This window comes from Anabrus simplex, chromosome 1 (assembly GCF_040414725.1).
Source record: "Anabrus simplex isolate iqAnaSimp1 chromosome 1, ASM4041472v1, whole genome shotgun sequence".
Taxonomy (NCBI): Eukaryota; Metazoa; Arthropoda; class Insecta; order Orthoptera; family Tettigoniidae; genus Anabrus; species Anabrus simplex.
In genome coordinates, this window is record NC_090265.1 from 349306789 (window position 1) to 349327781 (window position 20993).

The following is a 20993-nucleotide window of genomic DNA, read 5'->3' on the forward strand; positions in this document are numbered from 1 at the left end:
ATTGGGAGAAATCATGGTTCCATGGCGGCGAGAGGAGACTGATGGTAGTACGAGGAGAGCAGCCAGATTTCGAGTACATCACCGGCCTGGATGAGCAAAGAACCATTTCCTGTATATTTGCTGTATGAAGGTGATATAATTTTGAACTTTGTCAATAAATTCAGATTTTTTAAATAAAAGAACTTAAGAATCATTACAAGAAACCCCTCTTCCTCTGTAAGTGCTTCAATCAGAATGGTACACGCCCTGCGTCTAACTCATGCTCGTCAAAGTACTGTATTTACTGTTACAATACAACAAATATTTCACATTGTATAGATACCAATTATAATAGAGCTTAGGAGAGGTTAATGCATAAAGTACACTTTGGGCATCTGTATATATAGTTGTTAGTTCCTGTCAGTGAGTAGGAGGCCAGCGCTCCAGCGGCATTATGGTGAAACTTTCCAATTACAGCTTCATGCATGGCCAGGCTTTATGCTGGGCTTCACAAGCGATTGTCAAGGCCGGTATAAAGAGCGGAGCGAGGGATCCAGTCAGCTGTGGTTTAACAAAGGAAGGCTCGAATACCAACATTCTTCAAGTTGCCGTAAGAGTGCAGTAGTAGATGCACAATCTCCGCGGTAAATTTGAGTGTTCCATTGTGCTATTGGCGCATGTTATGTGTAAAAATCTAAGTTACTTCGTACAAACAGTAAACATAGATTAACTGTTTTCTTCCGTTTGTGCTAGTGATATGCTGTGTAGAACTGTGAAATGAATCAATCGTGTTGTGCTTATGGATACCTTAACCCTTTGTGCAAATTGGTCTACATTTTTGTGTAGAACTGAGTCATTATTAATTAAACTTGTTATGCTGAATGATATTTTGCGAAATGGTCAACTGTTGTGTGCCATTTTGCAAATCTTGGCAAGGTGGTTCGCAGCCAAAAGAGATAAGATTCCATGAAATACCGTCTGGTAAGGAATTAAGAGAAACGTGGTCATCAGCTATATCTAGGCAAGGTCCTAATAATGTAAGTAGATGGATGCCCTCAGGTTAATGTCGTGTCTGCAGCTTTCATTTTCACAACACGGACTACAAAGAAAACGAAAAAAATTAAAACCAGGTGTCATACCAAGTATTTTCCCTGAATATCCGAGTTACCTACAGTCGCAAAGGTTAAACCTCGTAAGGAATGTGCAACCTGTTCTTAGAGCAACGGTACGATCGTCTGCGATAAAAGCATTAGTAAGGATTTTTCGCATTATACAGTATTAGTAATAGATTCAAATAGGCATGTGGGTTCATGATTCTTATGTGACATTACTCGAAATCCCCGCTCCGTTACCCACGAGCAATATAAGTTCTGTGATGTAGTCCTATATACCCGCTCTTTATCTTCTATGGTGACTTCAGATTTCGTGTTGGTAGAAGTGATATTTTTTGTAATCATGACGACTTGGCCGGAGTCCGACTGCAGGGAGGGGCGAAAATCTGCAGTACTGCGCAGGTAGTGAGAGCAGCAATTCAAATTTTGTGAAGCGAAGGACATTAAATTATAAAGGAGAAGAAGAAGAAGAAGAAGAATAAGAAGCTGTGTGCACTGTAACTCTTCTTCAACTAGATCAAGTGTTCTATGAACGAAGGTCTAATTTTTATTTCTGGTAAAATTCACTGAATGTGTGGTTGTAATTAAGTAGCTTTACACATCGTGTTCTGACCATCTCTGTTTTCATTTTTGTACCTTTGGGTAAAATTCGCATTAACGAGTGCTTTTATTTTGTGGCAGTACCGTTTCACTGCACTCCACATATTCTGAGCGTAGCTCCTTTAACGCTGCCTCGTGCTACCTCCCATTATTTAATTTAACGTATAGTGATGCTTTCTTCTGTTGCAGGTTATGACTTTCGAACATCGATATTTTTTGTGCTTAATCCGTAGTTAGTGGGAGCAGACTTCATATTTTTCACAAAGAAAAGTTTCACGTGTTTAAATTGCTCTACTATAAGGGCCAAGTGCGCCCAAACCCGGGGGGCAAGGTGCCCCCCCCCCGCCCCTAGCTCTCAGAGAAAGGCAAAAATCTAGTCTAGTCAGTGCTTTCCTTTCAACAAAAAGATATAAAAGTCAGTATTACGTTGAAGCGGTAGTACCGTTCCCTACCAATAGGCAGGGAACACCGTGGGTTATTCTACCACAGAATACCAGTCGCCATTTTTCTTCCAAAATATTAAAAACACTACGCACCCCCAGGTCCGGGCCCCCTACAAACAGTCGTATGGGCGCTGATGTATAAGCCCTATATTTTTTATTTTTGGTAAAAGTCAGTAAATGTGTGGTTTTGAGTAAGTAGTTTTACACCACGTGTTCTGATCATCCCTGTTCTAATTTGGTGGAATTAGCGTTTCGCAGTTTTCCACATGTTCTGAGCGTGTCTATTTTAACCTTTATTTTGCTGTAAAATCCAGAGATTGAAATGCTTCGTATTAGCTGCCAGTTATGTAATTTAACACATAGTGGTGCTTTCTTCTGTTGCAGGTACTCGGCGTGTTCTGACTTTTGAACAGCTCATTTTTCTCCCTCCTTTGTAGGAAAATGCAGTGGAAGTACTTTCTTTCGTGTTTTGTACGTTCTGTGTGTTTACGTTCCGAATATTGACACTGGGATGGTAAGTAGCATTACTTACTGCGCTCTATTGTGTCTGCATGGCGATTTTATTTTTGTATTGAGGTAAAATTCCGTGAACGAAATGCCACCTCTCGTTAGCTGCCGAATTTGTGACAAAACTTTTCCCAGAATGTACAATTTGAAACGACACATTTCTATAATGCATCCCGGAATGGAATATAATTCACAAGAAACTAGCCTTATAAGGAACCCGCCAGTTAATCCGTATAGCTGTCAATTTTTTGACAAATCTTTCACCAGAGCGTTCAATTTAAAAAGACACATTTCTAATATTCATCTCGGAGATGAATATAATCCAGAAGAAACTGTATTGTGTCTGTTTAAGTGTGCATTTTGCCAGCACGATTGATAAGACCTTGACATTTACAAGGACTATGTGTGTGAGGCCCATGGTATTACAATCGAGACAAAAAGTCGCGAATTTCTGTCGGAATCGGAATTTTATATGTGGAAGCACACAGTTGAGCACAAGGACAATGCATCCTTTGTGATACACAGACTGGGCAAGACTCTATGCGATAATTCTTTTGTTCTAACATTTTATTTCCGTCGATCGGGGAAGTATAGGACAAACATTTTGCCAGAAAGTAGACAAAGAGAATTAAAAATACAGGAAAATTTTAAAAAACAGGTTGTTATTGTCCTGCTAAAATGAACGCATTTTTTTTTAAATGGGCAAGAAACAGTAGAATTTTGCAGTACTCATATAGGACACCAAAATGAACTGGCAACACTTTCTTTAGGCCCAGATGAACGCAGTGATTTAGCAACAAAAATTGCAATGAAAGTGCCTCACGCTGTTTTAGATCAAGTAAGGTCGTCCAAAAGTAAAGATAAACTCAAAAGGGAGCACTTAATCACAAAACAAGACCTGTACAATATCGAAATAGTGATGCGGTTAGACATGCTAATGATGCGGTAAGTGTGGATGCATGGGTAGAAACTGAAAAGCAGCTGGGATCTAATAGTGTTCCGATTTACAAGCTTCAGAAGGTAGTCCTACCTGAATACCCATTTTTGTCGAGAAATGATTTCGTTCTTGCCATATTTACGGAGGCACAGAAGGAGATTCTGCAGAAATTTGGTTCAGACTGTATCTGTATAGACAGCACTCATTGTTTGACTGCATATAGGTTCGAGATGGTTACGGTACTTGTTTTAGATCATCTTAGGCAAAGGCTGCCGTGTGCCTTTTTATAGGTAGAAAAATAGATTCTGTCACGCTCCGAGTATATTAGTTGCATCAAAGAGAGGACTGGAGTGATCAGTTGTAACGTATTCATGCCGGACATGGCGGAATCGTTCTATAATGCATGGCAAGAAGTTATGGGTGAATCGAATATGCGTTTGTTTTGCACGTGGCATGTAATTCGGGCATGGAAAAGAAATCTGTCCAAAATGGACACGGAAAAGCAAAAACTAACTTTTGAGAGATTGAGATCTCTTCTGTACGAGACAGATGAAGCCGCATTTAACATTGGGATAGATACAATTACACGTCAGGTAATGGAGGATGAGAAGACAAAGGATTTTGGCTTGTATTTCCAGCAGCGGTATGCGAGATGCTGTAAGGCGTGGGCTTATTGTCATAGATTGAATTCAGGCATTAATACTAACATGCACTTAAAGGCAATACATAAAACTCTGAAACAGTGTTATTGACAGGACAACCAGTAAAATGACTAGAAAAAAGCAATTCATGCTATAATGCAAATGGTTAAAACTAAACTGTTTGAGGGGTCTGGTTATTATATAGAAAGAAAAAGTGACTACAAAGTTAAGGAATCTTAGGGACCGTCATAAGAAATCATTACAGTTGAGGTCCGATTTGGTATCGGAAAATGAAGACGGTGGTTGGGCTATTGCCTCGTCAAATGTTCCGAAGTTATATTATACTGTGAGGCTTGTGCAACCAGGCTGCAGTTGTTCCATTACAGGTACACACTGCAAGGCTTGCATACACAAATTTAGATGCATATGCATTGATGTAAGCATTAAATGGAGCATGTGCAAGCATATACACTTATTATGTCATACATTAGCAGCTTCTGAATGTACCATTCAGTCTTCAGGAAGATCTAATGTGGGTGAAGAACATATTGCAGCTGCCGAAAGAAATGCAATTTTAAACGAAGTTGGCAATGGTAAATTAATAAGTAGGCCTGCAGTAGTCGATATTGCCAGATTAAGAACAGGCTTGACTCGGAAATTTAATAATGTTCACCTTAAATTTAATAATGTATAACAATATAACATCTGCAATCAAAGTCTGAAACGGTTAGTTCCTCTTCTGAATGCTTCGGAACAGCATATTGCAAATTTATCACAGACCAATCGCAATGTTAGTAAGAAAATTGAACTTCAGGGGCGCTTTAAATGCACAAGGCATAGATTTTTTTTACTAGGGGCTTTACGTCGCACCGACACAAATAGGTCTTGTGGCGACGATAGGCATAAATTTAAAGGTAAAAAAGAACTTCCAAGGCACTGACTATGCCAGAAGCAATTAACACTACAGCGAGTACAATAGTCTCTCGAGGAAATGACTATGACAATGGCCTAGATGTTATGCCCCTTTAAACAATAAGCAGCAAGCATCCTCATTAATAAAAGAGAGAGACGATTATTTCATTCTTCTTGTAAAATTTAGCTTTTAATGAATCCCAGCGTAGGTAATCTCTGAATTAAAGGTCTGTAAAGTGGGTTAGGTTCTACTTATCCGTAGCGAATTCTTTGAATTTGGGCACCGGCACCCAGTGTTAATGCTGGGCACGACCGTTATTTATGGTATGATTCTATCATTAAACATAAAGTCATACAAGTACAGTACTCATTTTTAATTCGTTACCGCACATGAAGCTATTCCGGAATTGTTCTCGGTGTATTCATTTTCTACTACACGTAAAGACAGACAGTCTATAACCACACATCGCCCCTCTCTCTCTCTCTCTCTCGGTTAAACAGTGCCACACACATACACACCTTTCGCCTAGCTTCCCTCTACCAACAGGTTCTACACTTTGGCAAGCTGCGAGGGAGACAACGGTATATCACGGATACGTAATCACTGGCAATTTTACCTAACACAACAATATTGCACATATTGTACCAGGAAGACATAGGCTCTGGCACATATAAGTTATACAATCTTTATTCATGAGCGAACGGCTAAGTTATGACGTACGAACAGCTGTGCGAGAGAATGTTCTCGTCCCTACTGAACTGCGTGAGGAAGACAGCATGAGTTGGGCAAGGTCGAGTGACGTCAGCACTGCTTGTAGCTCACCTCCCTGCAGAAACGTCTCGAAATTACTTTTTAAGCTTCTCAACGACTGGACCAATAAATATGAGACTAACACCAAAATTGAAGCTCACATTTTAAAAGTTCAACCCTGCAAATTTGAGACTAATCCGTCCAGTAGTTTCAAGGATATGACGAGTTGAAGATTCGGAAGTATTATCACCCCTCAGTCACCTGACACAGAGTGCGGCTCCCAGCCGGATATAAATAGGTCGACGAACCGAGGGTATAGTCAGTGTATCTTAAAACCTACGATCATGACAAGACTTCAATATGCTCCGTCGCGCTTTGCGAGAGACATAAAACTTTGGAACTTTGAAGGCGTACGAGAACGTCGCAAGTGAATTTTCAGCCGCGTCGTGACGTGTGAAATGTAAAATTTTCTCCGACTAAATCGTCATTGCATAAGATTTGCGAATGTCTTAACCAAACGAATTTACGATACAGACTGTGTATTGAAGTCTAATTGGGTACGGTATTCAAGTGTTTAGTTTACCAGTTGACGGTATTTGTGGACTTTGTCATTCTCTCGTAATTTTGAACTTTGTCATTGACAGTAACAGCACACTAGGACATAGCGTGTGATAAACTGAACATCAAATTTATGACAATTTAATTTATCCTGAGACGCATTTCTCGTATACTAGTACGATTAGGAACTGTGTGAAATACTATTCCACGAAATATTCAACAAATAACAGGACTAAATGTGACTATATTTCACGTATTTTCTCGAACTTCCGATTATTACCCTGAAAAACTAACTGAATGCTAAGGACTTCTTATGGCAATATTAGGTCATAAAACTCGAACTCGTGTCATGCAAATTAAGTCATAAAAACTTCTTAAACTATGAACAATTGTAATCCAGAGACTGTTATAAGAGTGATATTAATGGCATTTCTCGAGTGTTTCATGAATGTAATGATTATTCTACTATTGAACTTCAGACATAATCAGTGACTATTATGAACTGTGACAGTGTTCAATTTTTATTCCATAAACTGTGAGTGAAAGACTGTGCTTTCCATTTTGAAAACGACTGTAGATCGTCACGGCATTAACCTGACTTACGAATCATACTATGGCAGAGACTGTGATGTTCTAAGTCACGTATTTAGCATCGATAAACAAAAGTGAGAATACGAACTATGCATTAAGACTTGTGTCAGTGTAAAATACCAATCTTAATAATAATTAAGAGTTCTACAACCCATTATATTGTGCCAATTGAACTGTCCGCGTTTCAACATTTTATTAAATAAAATATTTATTTTCTTAATTGTTAATTTTCAAGAAATGGTTTTTGTATGTTAATAGAGACTGGGAGGAGGTAAAAGCGTAAAAATGTTATTAAAAATTCATAATGATTGTGATGTTGGCTAACAGGAGGAGATGGATATTGGTGGGAAATACATCTTCCTCTATCCCCTGGGAGAGGTTATATAACTGCCGAAGCTTGCTACTATCAAGAGCACAGGGTGCTGGCTAATGCAAGAATGGTATTCAGATGTAGAATTTGAAACCAGCATTAACACTGCAAAAATAGCGTGTGTTGTGTGCTACTGTTACCTCAGATTTAAAACTTGTTGGGGTATTGTGAAATGCTGATTTACCTGTGCTGCCTTACAGTGTGGAAGGGAGAACCGACTCAAATGTAGGTGTACCGCAGAATGCTGGAGATCCTCCGCCATGCCGAGAAATTGTGTGCATACTCTACCCTCTCAAAACTCAAGAAATGTGGCAAAATAGAATGGACACCATGCGCGCGGGAAGGGAAGATCATCCTGTTCTCGGAACAGTTCGAAGTCGGTGATAAGATAAACTCTTGAGGTCATCGATGACTGAATACATTTGTTATACTGTGACGTTCGAAGGGACCACTTCTTTGACTCATGGTCACTGGCAAGGGATTAAATTCCTCGTAAGCCACTCCTTCACATAATCTTTATAGTGTAAGTGGTTTTTATTCGTGGCAACAGAAATTTATATTTGTTACTTATTAAGAAGCGTGTGGGTTTTTTTACCACTCACAGGCTAACAGGCAGAGAAACGTATGCTGCTGGCAGGGACCCATACTGTATCCTGCATTACTTTCCTTTCTATCCTCGTTTTTAAGTCATCTTCCTGCTCAATATTAAATGTGAACCCTTTGTAGCCTAACTATTCATCCTGTTGTACCCATTACCATGAAGTCCAAATCTATAAAGAAATCAATAATCATAATAATTATCTTCTTTAAGCTTTCTTGTTTTCCCTGGTATGGCCCGATAAATTATTATGAACTCCTGTCGAAAATGAAATTATTTAAAATATATGTGACCAGTTGGCTCACCTCAGCACTCGTAGGCTTCATAGGAGGAGACCTAACTGAAGAAGATTGCAAGTTTGTATTACTTCGGTGATAATTGTCAGAAAGATCTTGCATTTCCAATGGGAACTCCCACCTTTGATATTAATGTACGTTTTCTTTCAGGTGTCGGTTATTTGACAATCGTCGCCCTTGACAAGTGATGATGTGCTGCCGGATGAAAAAGATGTTTGGGTATTTGGACACTCAATTGATTTGTAACTTTCCAGTGTAAACATTTGCCTAACAGGAACTAAAAACTCCAGTTTTGAATACATGTGTGGGTAATTTTAAAATATGTGTTTTGTTTTTAACTTTTTCCTGTTCCATTACCAGTAGTGTCATGGCGCGAGGGTGAACCAGGAAATTTGGTCGTGTAAAACGGGTGTCCTTGATAAGTATTTTGGTAACTATGGGTAAACTGACCAGACGTCACAGACTACACACAACAATCCTGTGTCTGGACGTTTTGTCCTTTCAGTGAAGATAAAGGTTTGCTTCACAATTGCTGAGGTCTAGTTTCCAAACATCACTGCTCCAGCGATGGCTGTCAAACAAATCAGTTATTTCTTGTTCTTGAGCAGTTCGATCGCATATTCTGTTCTACTGCAAACAGTCAGTCTGAGGTAGGTAGTAATTTACCAAGAGAGTTGGCCGTGCGGTTATGGTCACGCAGCTGAGAGCTTGCATTTCGGAGATATTGGGTTCGAACCACACCGTCGACAGCCCTGATGCTGGTTTCCCATTTCCACACCAGGCGAATGGTGAGGCTTAACCATAACTACCGCCACGGCTATTCCCTTTCCACTCCTAGCCCTTTCCTGTCCCATCATCGCCATAAGACTTATCTGTGTCAGTGCGATGTAAAGCAAATTGAAAAAAGAAAATTATAGGTAGTAATTTGTTTACCGGTTGAAAGGATTTTCTCCCATATGAACAAAGTGGATATTATACTTAAATTTGTGCTAAAATTTAACTCTTCAACTATAGAAACTAATTCTTGGCATTTTTGTTTTTAAGCAGTTTGAGAATCTTTGCAATTGTTGTAAAGTATAAAGTTTGAAAATAAGCTTTTTTACAATTTGCTTTATGTCGCACTGACACAGATTAGCTCTTATGGCGATGATAGGAAAACATGTGGGGCTGTTAAAAAGAGACTGTGGCCTGGTGTGAAAATGGGAAACTACGGAAAACTAACTTCAGGGCTGCCGACAGTGGGGTTCAAACCCACTACCTTCCGAATGCGAGCTGACTGCTGCATGGCGCAAACCACGCAGCCACTCGCTCTGTCAAGTTTGAATCAAAGTGTATGTTAGAAATTCAGATTTAACAATGGATAATAATAACACATGTATCTGTATGTGATTTGTGCTGTTATTCAACCTCTGAATTCTTGATACTTCCAAAATCCCACCGTATCAGTTTGTCCCTTCAAACGTTGTCAGTTTACAGCAATTGTCCTATTTTAAGTTTTCCAAAATACTGAATTCTGTTTTATTTGAATATTATTGCAATGTTTATTAATAGATGATTGCATTACTTAATCTATTGTAGCATTTCATTGCCCTGATGACTTAAAACGAAATGTTAAAATCGTTATTTTCCCGTGAATAACGCTAAATGTTTCATATATCAAGCGGCAGAATGCACGAGTTTAAAGATACAGACGAGTGGAAACAAAGTGGTCGTAAATACGAGGTAAAAGATACAGACAAGTGGTATCAAAGTGGCCGTGACTGAGATAAATGCATTAATTTCAAATTGTTAAATCAACAGTAAGAACAATCGAACATTCCACTGAAATAAGACACGAAGAGTAACGAGAAACTAGTTACGTAAAGAAAATAACAGATTTCAAGAGGAAAATTTAAAGATTTATCGAGAAAATCAGTCAGAATACGAAGTCTTAACACTGTACTTCTCAAATATATATATATATATATATATATATAAGATCATACGCGTAATATACAGAAGGAGATAAAGAAAATACCTCAGAGCATACTAGGATTGAATTAAAGATTGATGAGAGTTTATTAGAAAGGTCATGAAGAAAACGCTAAATTAAAGCATATTAACGTAAAATAAGACAATTTTTAAGCCACCATTGTTATAATTGAAGCTATAGTCGCAGAACTTCCGACATCATATCCTACTTATCAAGATTCAAGATACCCGTCTCTCTTAATCTCGAAAACCATACATTAGGGAGAGGGTATTATTTATTGTAATCGATTCATAATTTCATAATTTGTGATACATGCCGTATACAAAATTAGAAGGAGTAACTTAAATAACTATTGGGAATTGTGTTAATAACTGGTACATGCGATGAATGTTCATATAAAGCAGGTGCTTAGAGATTGAACAGAGAAAGAATAATATAAACTGAATGTTGGAGTTACATTCACATATAGCATTATGGCAGAAAAAAACCAAAACATCTATTTATAGTGATATCTTTTCAGATTATCAAAGATAATATTGCCTTTGCAGGCTGTTAAGAAAAGAGAGAAAACGGAAATTATTACTCGACAATACATGAAACTACTAACGAGGTAGTTCCATGCTATCCCTGAAGCCTATGTACCTAATGGCTCTAGACTTCAACGGAGTTATATTGTCTAGGTTACCTTAGGCACAATTCGGTTCCTGGCTGACATGTATCACATCCTTTCCTTCCTTCAGTTTCCTGCTCCACCTTCCCCTAATAATGTTAAATAATTTTGCAATTCTATCCGGATGCATCCATTCTCTGTTCAATAACTTTACAATTGTACACAACAGATTTTCGTTCTCAATTTTCTTTACATTCTCATCGTCTATGAATTTCTCTCGTATTTCCTTTGTCAATCAATCAATCAATACTGATCTGCATTTAGGGCAGTCGCCCAGGTGGCAGATTCCCTATCTGTTGCTTTCCTAGCCTTTTCCGAAATGATTTCAAAGAAATTGGAAATTTATTGAACATCTCCCTTGGTAAGTTATTCCAATCCCTAACTCCCCTTCCTATAAATGAATATATGCCCCAGTTTGTCCTCTTGAATTCCAACTTTATCTTCATATCGTGATCTTTCCTACTTTTATAAACGCCATTCAAACCTATTCGTCTACTAATGTCATTCCACGCCATCTCTCCGCTGACAGCTCGGAACATACCACTTAGTCGAGCAGCTCTTCTTCTTTCTCTCAATTCTTCCCAACCCAAACATTGTAACATTTTTGTAACGCTACTCTTTTGTCGGAAATCACCCAGAACAAATCGAGCTGCTTTTCTTTGGATTTTTTCCAGTTCTTGAATCAGGTAATCCTGGTGAGGGTCCCATACACTGGAACCATACTCTAGTTGGGGTCTTACCAGAGACTTATATGCACTCCCCTTTACATCCTTACTACAACCCCTAAACACCCTCATAACCATGTGTAGAGATCGGTACCCTTTATTTACAATCCCATTTATGTGATCACCCCAGTGAAGATCTTTCCTTATATTAACACCTAGATACTTACAATGATCCCCAAAAGGAACTTTCACCCCATCAACGCAGTAATTAAAACTGAGAGGACTTTTCCTATTTGTGAAACTCACAACCTGACTTTTAGCTCCGTTTATCAGCATACCATTGCCTGCTGTCCATCTCACAACATTTTCGAGGTCACGTTGCAGTTGCTCACAATATTGTAACTTATTTATCACTCTATAGAGAATAACATCATCCGCAAAAAGCCTTACCTCCGATTCCACTCCTTTACTCATATCATTTATATATATAAGAAAACATAAAGGTCCGATAACACTGCCCTGAGGAACTCCCCTCTCAACTATTACAGGGTCAGACAGAGCTTCACCTACTCTAACTCTCTGAGATCTATTTTCTAGAAATATAGCAACCCATTCAGTCACTCTTTTGTCTAGTCCAATTGCACTCATTTTTGCCAGTAGTCTCCCGTGATCCACCCTATCAAATGCTTTAGACATGTCAATCGCGATACAGTCCATTTGACCTCCAGAATCCAAGATATCTGCTATATCTTGCTGGAATCCTACAAGTTGAGCTTCAGTGGAATAACCTTTCCTAAAACCGAATTGCCTTCTATCGAACCAGTTATTAATTCCACAAACATGTCTAATATAATCAGAAATAATGCCTTCCCAAAGCTTACATACAATACATGTCAAACTTACTGGCCTGTAATTTTCAGCTTTATGTCTATCACCCTTTCCTTTATACACAGGGGCTACTATAGCAACTCTCCATTCATCTGGTATAGCTCCTTCGACCAAACAATAATCAAATAAGTACTTCAGATATGGTACTACATTCCAACCCATTGTCTTTAGTATATCCCCAGAAATCTGATCAATTCCAGCCGCTTTTCTAGTTTTCAACTTTTGTATCTTATTGTAAATGTCATTGTTATCATATGTAAATTTTATTACTTCTTTGGCCTTAGTCTCTTCCTCTATCTCGACATTATCCTTGTAACCAACAATCTTTACATACTGCTGACTGAATACTTCTGCCTTTTGAAGATCCTCACATACACACTCCCCTTGTTCATTAATTATTCCTGGAATGTCCTTCTTGGAACCTGTTTCTGCCTTAAAATACCTATACATACCCTTCCATTTTTCACTAAAATTTGTATGACTGCCAATTATGCTTGCCATCATGTTATCCTTAGCTGCCTTCTTTGTTAGATTCAATTTTCTAGTAAGTTCCTTCAATTTCTCCTTACTTCCACAGCCATTTCTAACTCTATTTCTTTCCAGTCTGCACCTCCTTCTTAGTCTCTTTATTTCTCTATTATAATAAGGTGGGTCTTTACCATTCCTTACCACCCTTAAAGGTACAAACCTGTTTTCGCATTCCTCAACAATTTCTTTAAACCCATCCCAGAGTCTGTTTACATTTTTATTTACCGTTTTCCACCGATCATAGTTACTTTTTAGAAACTGCCTCATACCTGCTTTATCAGCCATATGGTACTGCCTAACAGTCCTACTTTTAAGACCTTCCTTTCTATCGCATTTATTTTTAACTACCACAAAAACAACTTCATGATCACTAATACCATCTATTACTTCAGTTTCCCTATAGAGCTCATCTGGTTTTATCAGCACCACATCCAGGATATTTTTCCCTCTGGTTGGTTCCATCACTTTCTGAATCAGCTGTCCTTCCCATATTAACTTATTTGCCATTTGTTGGTCATGCTTCCTGTCGTTCGCATTTCCTTCCCAATTTACATCTGGCAAATTCAGATCTCCCGCTACAATCACATTTCTTTCCATGTCGTTTCCCACATAGCTGACTATCCTATCAAATAATTCCGAATCCGCATCAGTGCTACCCTTTCCCGATCTGTACACTCCAAATATATCAAGTTGCCTATTATCTTTAGAAATGAGCCTTACACCTAGAATTTCATGTGTCTCATCTTTAAATTTTTCGTAGCTTACAAATTCTTCTTTCACCAGAATGAAAACTCCCCCTCCCACCTTTCCTATCCTATCTCTACGATACACACTCCAGTGCCGTGAGAAAATTTCTGCATCCATTATATCATTTCTCAGCCATGATTCAACTCATATTACAATATCTGGTAAATATATATCTATTAAATTACTTAATTCTATTCCTTTCTTTACAATACTTCTACAGTTCAGCACTAACAATTTTATGTCATCCCTACTTGATTTCCAGTTCCCTGTTCCCTTATCACCGCTCCCTAGGCCAACCCGTTTCCCTGAATGTACCTCCCTATTACCCTTCCAAACAAATTTCCTAACTTATACGTACCACTGCGGTTTAAATGAAGGCCATCCGAGCGCAGATCCCTATCTCCTACCCACCCATTAGGATCTAGAAATTTCACTCACAGTTTCCCACATACCCAATCCATAGTCTCATTTAAATCCCTTAACCACCATATTATACCCCTCATTCTCTTTTTTGTTATAAACTCTACATTTATTCTCATTCTCCCATTTATATTACAAAATTCTTCTAATGACCTCTTACTTCTACATTGTGCATCAATGCCTTGTTGTTCAATATCCTTCATTCTTAGAACTATTTTTTTTACATATTTTCCACTTCTCTATACATTCTTTTTCCCAGTAACATCCCATTCCAATCTTTTCTAAAATATTCCGTACCCCATCCACCCAGTATCCGTGGTTCTGATGTTTCATTTGGTGTTGATATGCTATCTGTAAAATTTCGCCCCCTTCTCGCAACTTCATTCTCAACCAATACTTTATTATCCTTTTAATAATGTCCACTCGCAGACTTATACCTTTGCACACCATTCTCACTCCACAATTAGCTGTACAGCTGGGTAGACCCATAATTATTTTCCCAAATCTACTCGTAATTGTATCAAGTGAATCAACCCTTTCATCAACTCCCCAAATTTCCGCTTTGTACAACACTCTAGATTTAACTACTGCATTAAAACATGTTTATACACTCTGTAGTCTGTGTTGGGCATCTTCTTCTCCAGTATGCTAATGGTTGACAGTGCACTCATGCCTTTTAGCTTTGATCTTTTTATTTGCTCTGACCATTTTCCATTTCCACTTAAAATCACACCCAAGTATTCTACTTTCTTGACAATTTCTAACCTCGTCGCGCCCAGCCACCATTTTTCATTCTTTGATAATTTATGTCCCTTTTTGCACACCATTACCTTGGTTTTCTGTACATTGATTTTTAAATTCCATTCTTGACAGTAATTTACCACCACAATTATACTACCCTGCATACTATTGGGTGTCAAAGTGAGGAGAAGGATGTCGTCAGAAAAAATGAGGCCCGAAATATCCCGGTTCTCAAGACTTGGGTAAACCCCTGACTCGAAGCCTTTCGATTGAAAGATATCATTTATAAAGTGTAGAAACAGTACTGGTGACAACTTACAACCCTGTTTTAGTCCTACATTAGGGAATATTTCTCCAAATACTACGCCTTCCTTTGTTTTGATTGCGCACCTTACTTCTGAATATATATTTTCAACCGCTGTTATCATCTTATGGGACACCCCTATCCATCTCATCTTGGCCACGACCGCCCCTCTGCTCACATAATCAAATGCTTTCTCCAAATCAATAGTAGTAATGTATACTTTTCCTCCTTTCTTTTTTACATACTTATCTATTATTGTTTTCAATACAAAAATATTATCTGTTGGCCTCATCCTTTCTCTAAAACCTGCTTGCAGCCTCTCCAGAATCAATTCCCCCCCTGCCCACTTCATTATCCTTTTTGCTAACACACCTGTATGTATTTTAATTAATGTATATAGCAACGTTATACCCCTGTAGTTGTTAGGGTTATTTTTATCTCCCTTCTTCTTATAGATTGGGTAGATCATTCCCTCTTGCCAAGATTTTGGGAACTCACCTCCTTCAAATATTTTGTTAAATAGTTTCGCCATACTTTCTAGGATATCCTTATTCTGCGCCAGCTATTTCCAAAATTCGTTAGTGATACCCGAAATCGCTCCTGATGTGCCTTTCCTGGCTTTCCCTAGTACCTCCCTTATATCTTATTTCGATATTTCCTTGTCTAATGCCGGCAAAGTACACCCTAGCCCAACCAATATACCGGTATCGTTTAATCTCGGTCTCCACATATCTTCAGCCTCTAATAGTTTCTTATAGTGCTCCACCCAGATAGCCTGACTTATTACCGTCTGCCGCGGCAGCTTCCGCATTCCACAAATCCCCTTAATTGTACTCCACACTTTTCTACTATCATTCTGTTTTGCATTGCTATTTAATTCGACAACTCTCCGCTCCTGCCATTCGGACTTAGTTGCATACAGTAATTCCCTATATTCTCTTCTCTAGTTACAGAATCCCATCCTATGGTTTTCTCCCCCATGCTTTCGAAACTCCTTCAATGCTTTCATCACTTCATACTTTTTATGCCTGCATTCGTCATTGTACCAGCCTTTTCCTATTATATTCCGCCCCTCCTCTATCCTCATCTTCTCCCCTGCCATCTTTACAGAATTTTCAATTATTTTAACTGCTGTACTCGTTTGGTTAATCTCGATCATTGAATCTATTCCAGCTTTCACTATCTGTCCTATTTCTCCATCATAATAATTCATAAACTCGTTTTTTAGCTCCTCTCTCCATTATTCTGACAATAATTGGAAGATGATGTGGCTCACACCATTCCTTAACCTCCATACTTTTAATCACAGGCAACGCATTCCTGGAGCATAACGCCAAGTCTATGCTACTACCCCCTGTTTCCATTATGTATGTCAGGTTCCCTAATTCGTCGCCATGCCACCATCCATTCAAAATATACAGTTCTATCGTACCACATAGCTCTAGCAACTTTTCTCAATTTTTATTACAACCCTTATCCTGGCTCACTCTCTTTTTTACATAAACAGCTTCTGTCTCCTTGTCGTACACCGGCTTCTGGTCTGCAACCCTCGCATTGAAATCTCCCATTATTAGAATGCCTGTATCCTCAAAAATATTTTGTACTCTATTGATTTCTAATGCCAGCTCATCAAAGAAAACCCTTTTCGCAAATGGGGAGGTTTCAGGAGGATTGTAGACAAAACCAATACATAAGTCCGACTCATTCTCATCATACATCTTTATTCTGACCCACATAATTTCCTCCATTTCTGATTCTATCTGAATTATTCTAGCTTGCAAATCCTCCCTAACCATCACCATTATCCCACCTGGGTATCTGCCCCTTTCGGTTCGTCTCTCTTTCGACATATAGTAGACTGTGAAATCTCCTATTTCTATAATAGTTTTCGGTGGAATCCAGGTTTCCACACATGCGAGAATATGCAAGCTATGTAATAACTCTTTAAAAGCTTCATTCTGTAACTTACTCCTAAGGCCTTCAATATTGATACACACTACTCTTATCTCTAGTTATGTCTTTCACCCTTGTCCCTCACTCTGGCTGATCTTCTTGGATCTCGTAATCCTTGTTACACCTAGATCTTCAGAGTTCCCATCTAGATTGTTAACACCTTCTCTATCAAGGCCACCCTCATTTACATTACATTTTCTGAGCAAGAAGTCCTTGATACTCACACGTCTGCGTTTCGATGTGGCTTCCTTCATAGAGTCCGCACTCAGCTGCCGCTGAAGGTCGCCTGGACTGCCTTCGCTATTCGTTGTCTCAGCATCTGTTACTTCCTCTCTCTGTCCTTGTCGCATCGCTAGCTGGTTGTCACTCACTGCTCCGCATTCTGCTGGTCTCAGCTTCCTCCTCGGCCAATGTACTCGCTGTATTGTACATATTCTTTAGCTTCTCTAGCCCCCAAGTTCTCGTCCAATTGCTGTCCCCCACCACTAATTTGTTGCGCCTTATGTAGGCCCCTAATTCTTCACGTCCAGCTTTCCCGAGGTGAAACTGTATCATTTTCTGGTTCCTGAGGGCTTCTTTTTCCATCTCCTGTTTGACCCATATGTTCTCACCTTTCAACCGGCTTGTACTATGCAGAATCTTTCTCACTAGTAGGTTTGATACAAACCTCACTCTCACTGGTCTCTAGCCTTTTGTTTTCCCCATTCTCTGTAGTTCTTCTATATCGGCCTCTCTGCAGCTAATCTTCATCTTATCGTTAATTAGCTCCAGCACTTTCAATACCAGGTCTTCTTTAGTGTTCTCCGGTAGCCCATATATAACAATATTTTTCTTTCGGGCTTCCTCTTGTCTTTTTTCTCCTGCCATCTCAACTCTTTTATCTCTTCCTCCATTCTCCTCACCTTATCCCTCAAACTTGATATTTCTTTATTACTTTGGACCGCCCTTTCTGTCACTTTTCCTATCTCCTCTTTCACCATTTCTCGTAGATCACTAGATTGCTCTCGTAATCTCTCATTTGTTCAGTTTGGACCTTACTAAATTCCCTTATCTTCTCCATGTCTTCCCAACCAACCACATTCTCATGATCAGGTCCGGGGTTCATCTCGACCCATCCAATAACCAACAACACTGCCATCACTGATGCAGCCATCAAAATTGAGATCAAACTCACCTGCTGTCCGGTTCTCCCACTCTTATTGCGTCTCGTATTCCTGCCTCTACCGTGCCAACGACCTATCGTCGCCCGGTATAATTCTATTGAAATCCCCATGTGAGCACTCACTCACTCAACAACCTTCCCCGTCGCTTGCACGATTACAACTGCGATATCCTACTTATCAGAACGTAGTAATAATGCAAGAAGGCTTTGTAAATAAGAAGAGCATGAAATTAACGATGTCTTTGAATATGTTCTTCATGCATATCTATGAAAACGTCGTGATGGCCTGCTAGACTGGAGATGGGGTTGGCGACTGACGGAAATCCAGCCGACTCTTCCCGAGAACACATGTCCAGCTACCACGACGCGGAGATGACACAGATGATGATCGTCCCCGCAGGAGGACGTAACAACAACAATCCTAGCCCACAAACACACGCAGAAAAAGATAAGCTTTACCATTTACAGTATATTCAAAATTAATTATGTTTATATTATTGTATAGTGAGTTGCTGATTGTGTAATTTTTAAGGAATAGGTCGTAATATCTTCGAGAGGTGTCTTAAATATGTAGTTTCAAAGCGAGTGTATTGTTAGTGATGTTTAAATGATTCCAATATATGTAAGCATATCCATGTGTAGAGAAGTTGCGTACATAAATGAAGTGTTATGATAACAATATTTCAGTTTATTCTCAAAGAGCTATGCCATAGATAATGTGTTCTGATGCATATTAAGTGCGACATTGGTGCATATCAAGTTATAGGTTAAAGAGGTTATTAATAACGTCAACTTATTGCCAAACGTAAGACAATATAGGTTAAATATGTGAATATTTTATTAATTGAAGTGCATATTGATAAGAATATGGTAGTTGACGATCCATAAATCATTAATTTTATTGAGTTGTGAAGTTATGTGAGTTGAACGTTACATTGAATAGATTAAATAATATTTGCATATGCGGCGATATAGAGATATGATGAAAATATGAGGTAAGGAGTGTGAGGGTAATGAGTAATATATTCTCGAACATCCTAGTTGAGAGATTATGATAAATATGACGTCGTATGAGGAAATCATTTTTGTAATGTTAATTAATGTAAGAATAAGTAGCGCAAATAAGTATCAAGGTTATAATGGACGTTAGTTATGATGTGAAATATGGAATAACCTATAATATGAGTTGATAGCAATTTGATAATGGACTTACAGATTAATAATAGATTATAATCATCCAAAATAATTTCAAGTAACCTATAATTAAGACCTTGATGGCAACTTCAAAGAGAATTTCATATATTATTTAAGTTTAAACTGATTTAAACTGTAATAGCAGATTATTAATGGTGTACGCGAACTTAGTGTCACCAAATAATAGCTTATCACTATTAAGAAATTAGGAAGTTTCATCTATGGTATCCCTTGACTACTTGCAACCATATGATTGAATTTATGAAGCGATACTTCAATACAAAATATTAGCATACTTGTTGAAATTATCTTGGAAAATTTTACCTATTTCTTAGGAGATATTTTGAGTATATCTATTCATGATTAATAATATATTTTTTAATATTATGATAAGTAGCCATTGAAAGCTACAGGGGTGAAACAAATCTTATTCTGATATGTTTAATAATAGAATTTTGCCGTGAATAACAAAAACGAAAGAAATATTCTCTTTTAAAGAAACATTCTTGGTATATTATATCAGAATTTGATACTCAATCAGAAATTGATACTTCGTTAGAATTTGGTAATTCTTAAGAACATTATTCCCAAGTAATTTTATTTTATTCTTATTTTACATTTCTCTAATTTCAAGCTAGTTAACGTCAACGTCAACATAAAGAATTCTACAAATGTTATTTTTTAATAAGAAGCAGAGGAGATGAGAGTTGTAATTTAAGCGAGGTCAGGATAATTTTCGTTGAGTAATTTTTAATCTGTATAGACTACTTGGAGAAGAATTCCTTTTATCCACGAAGACAAGACCTTGGAAGATGAAAGGATATTTGATGATTGCGAACTAAGAGCCGAGATAAAGACAATGATTTCAAAACAAATCTTTCGAGGAAATATCAAAGTAAATATTAAAATGTTGGTAATTGATTTAACTTATCTAGATATACCATATTATCCTGAATAAATATTAGTAATTAAGAATTTAATTCAGTATTATTATTTATGGATTATAGGATTTACTTACGATATTTTCATATTTAATAATGAGTAAATGAATTTACAGTTGCATCTTTATGACAAAATGATCCAATATATTTATATATATATTGTGAATGAAGGAGATGAAAGGTAATTCTCAGTCGAATTCACGTTAAAATATCTGGTATAACATACTCCCTGAGATGTTCTCCAACGTTAGCTTCAGACTTTCTTGAACGCCAGCGTGGGTTTAGTGGCAGAAGAAAGGTAGCCACTAATGGTGCACTATAGGTGGAAAATTGAAATAAAATTGTAATGTTGAAGGGATGTTGAAGACCCCTATAAAGGAAGCATTATTAGTGTACGAATAACCGAAATATTGTTAACTAACAATGCCACGTACCTGATAATCCCCTTCCTATCCATTATTTCCTTTGAGACTGCTCACGCCTCTCAGCCGCGTGTGGTTATGTAGTCCTCGA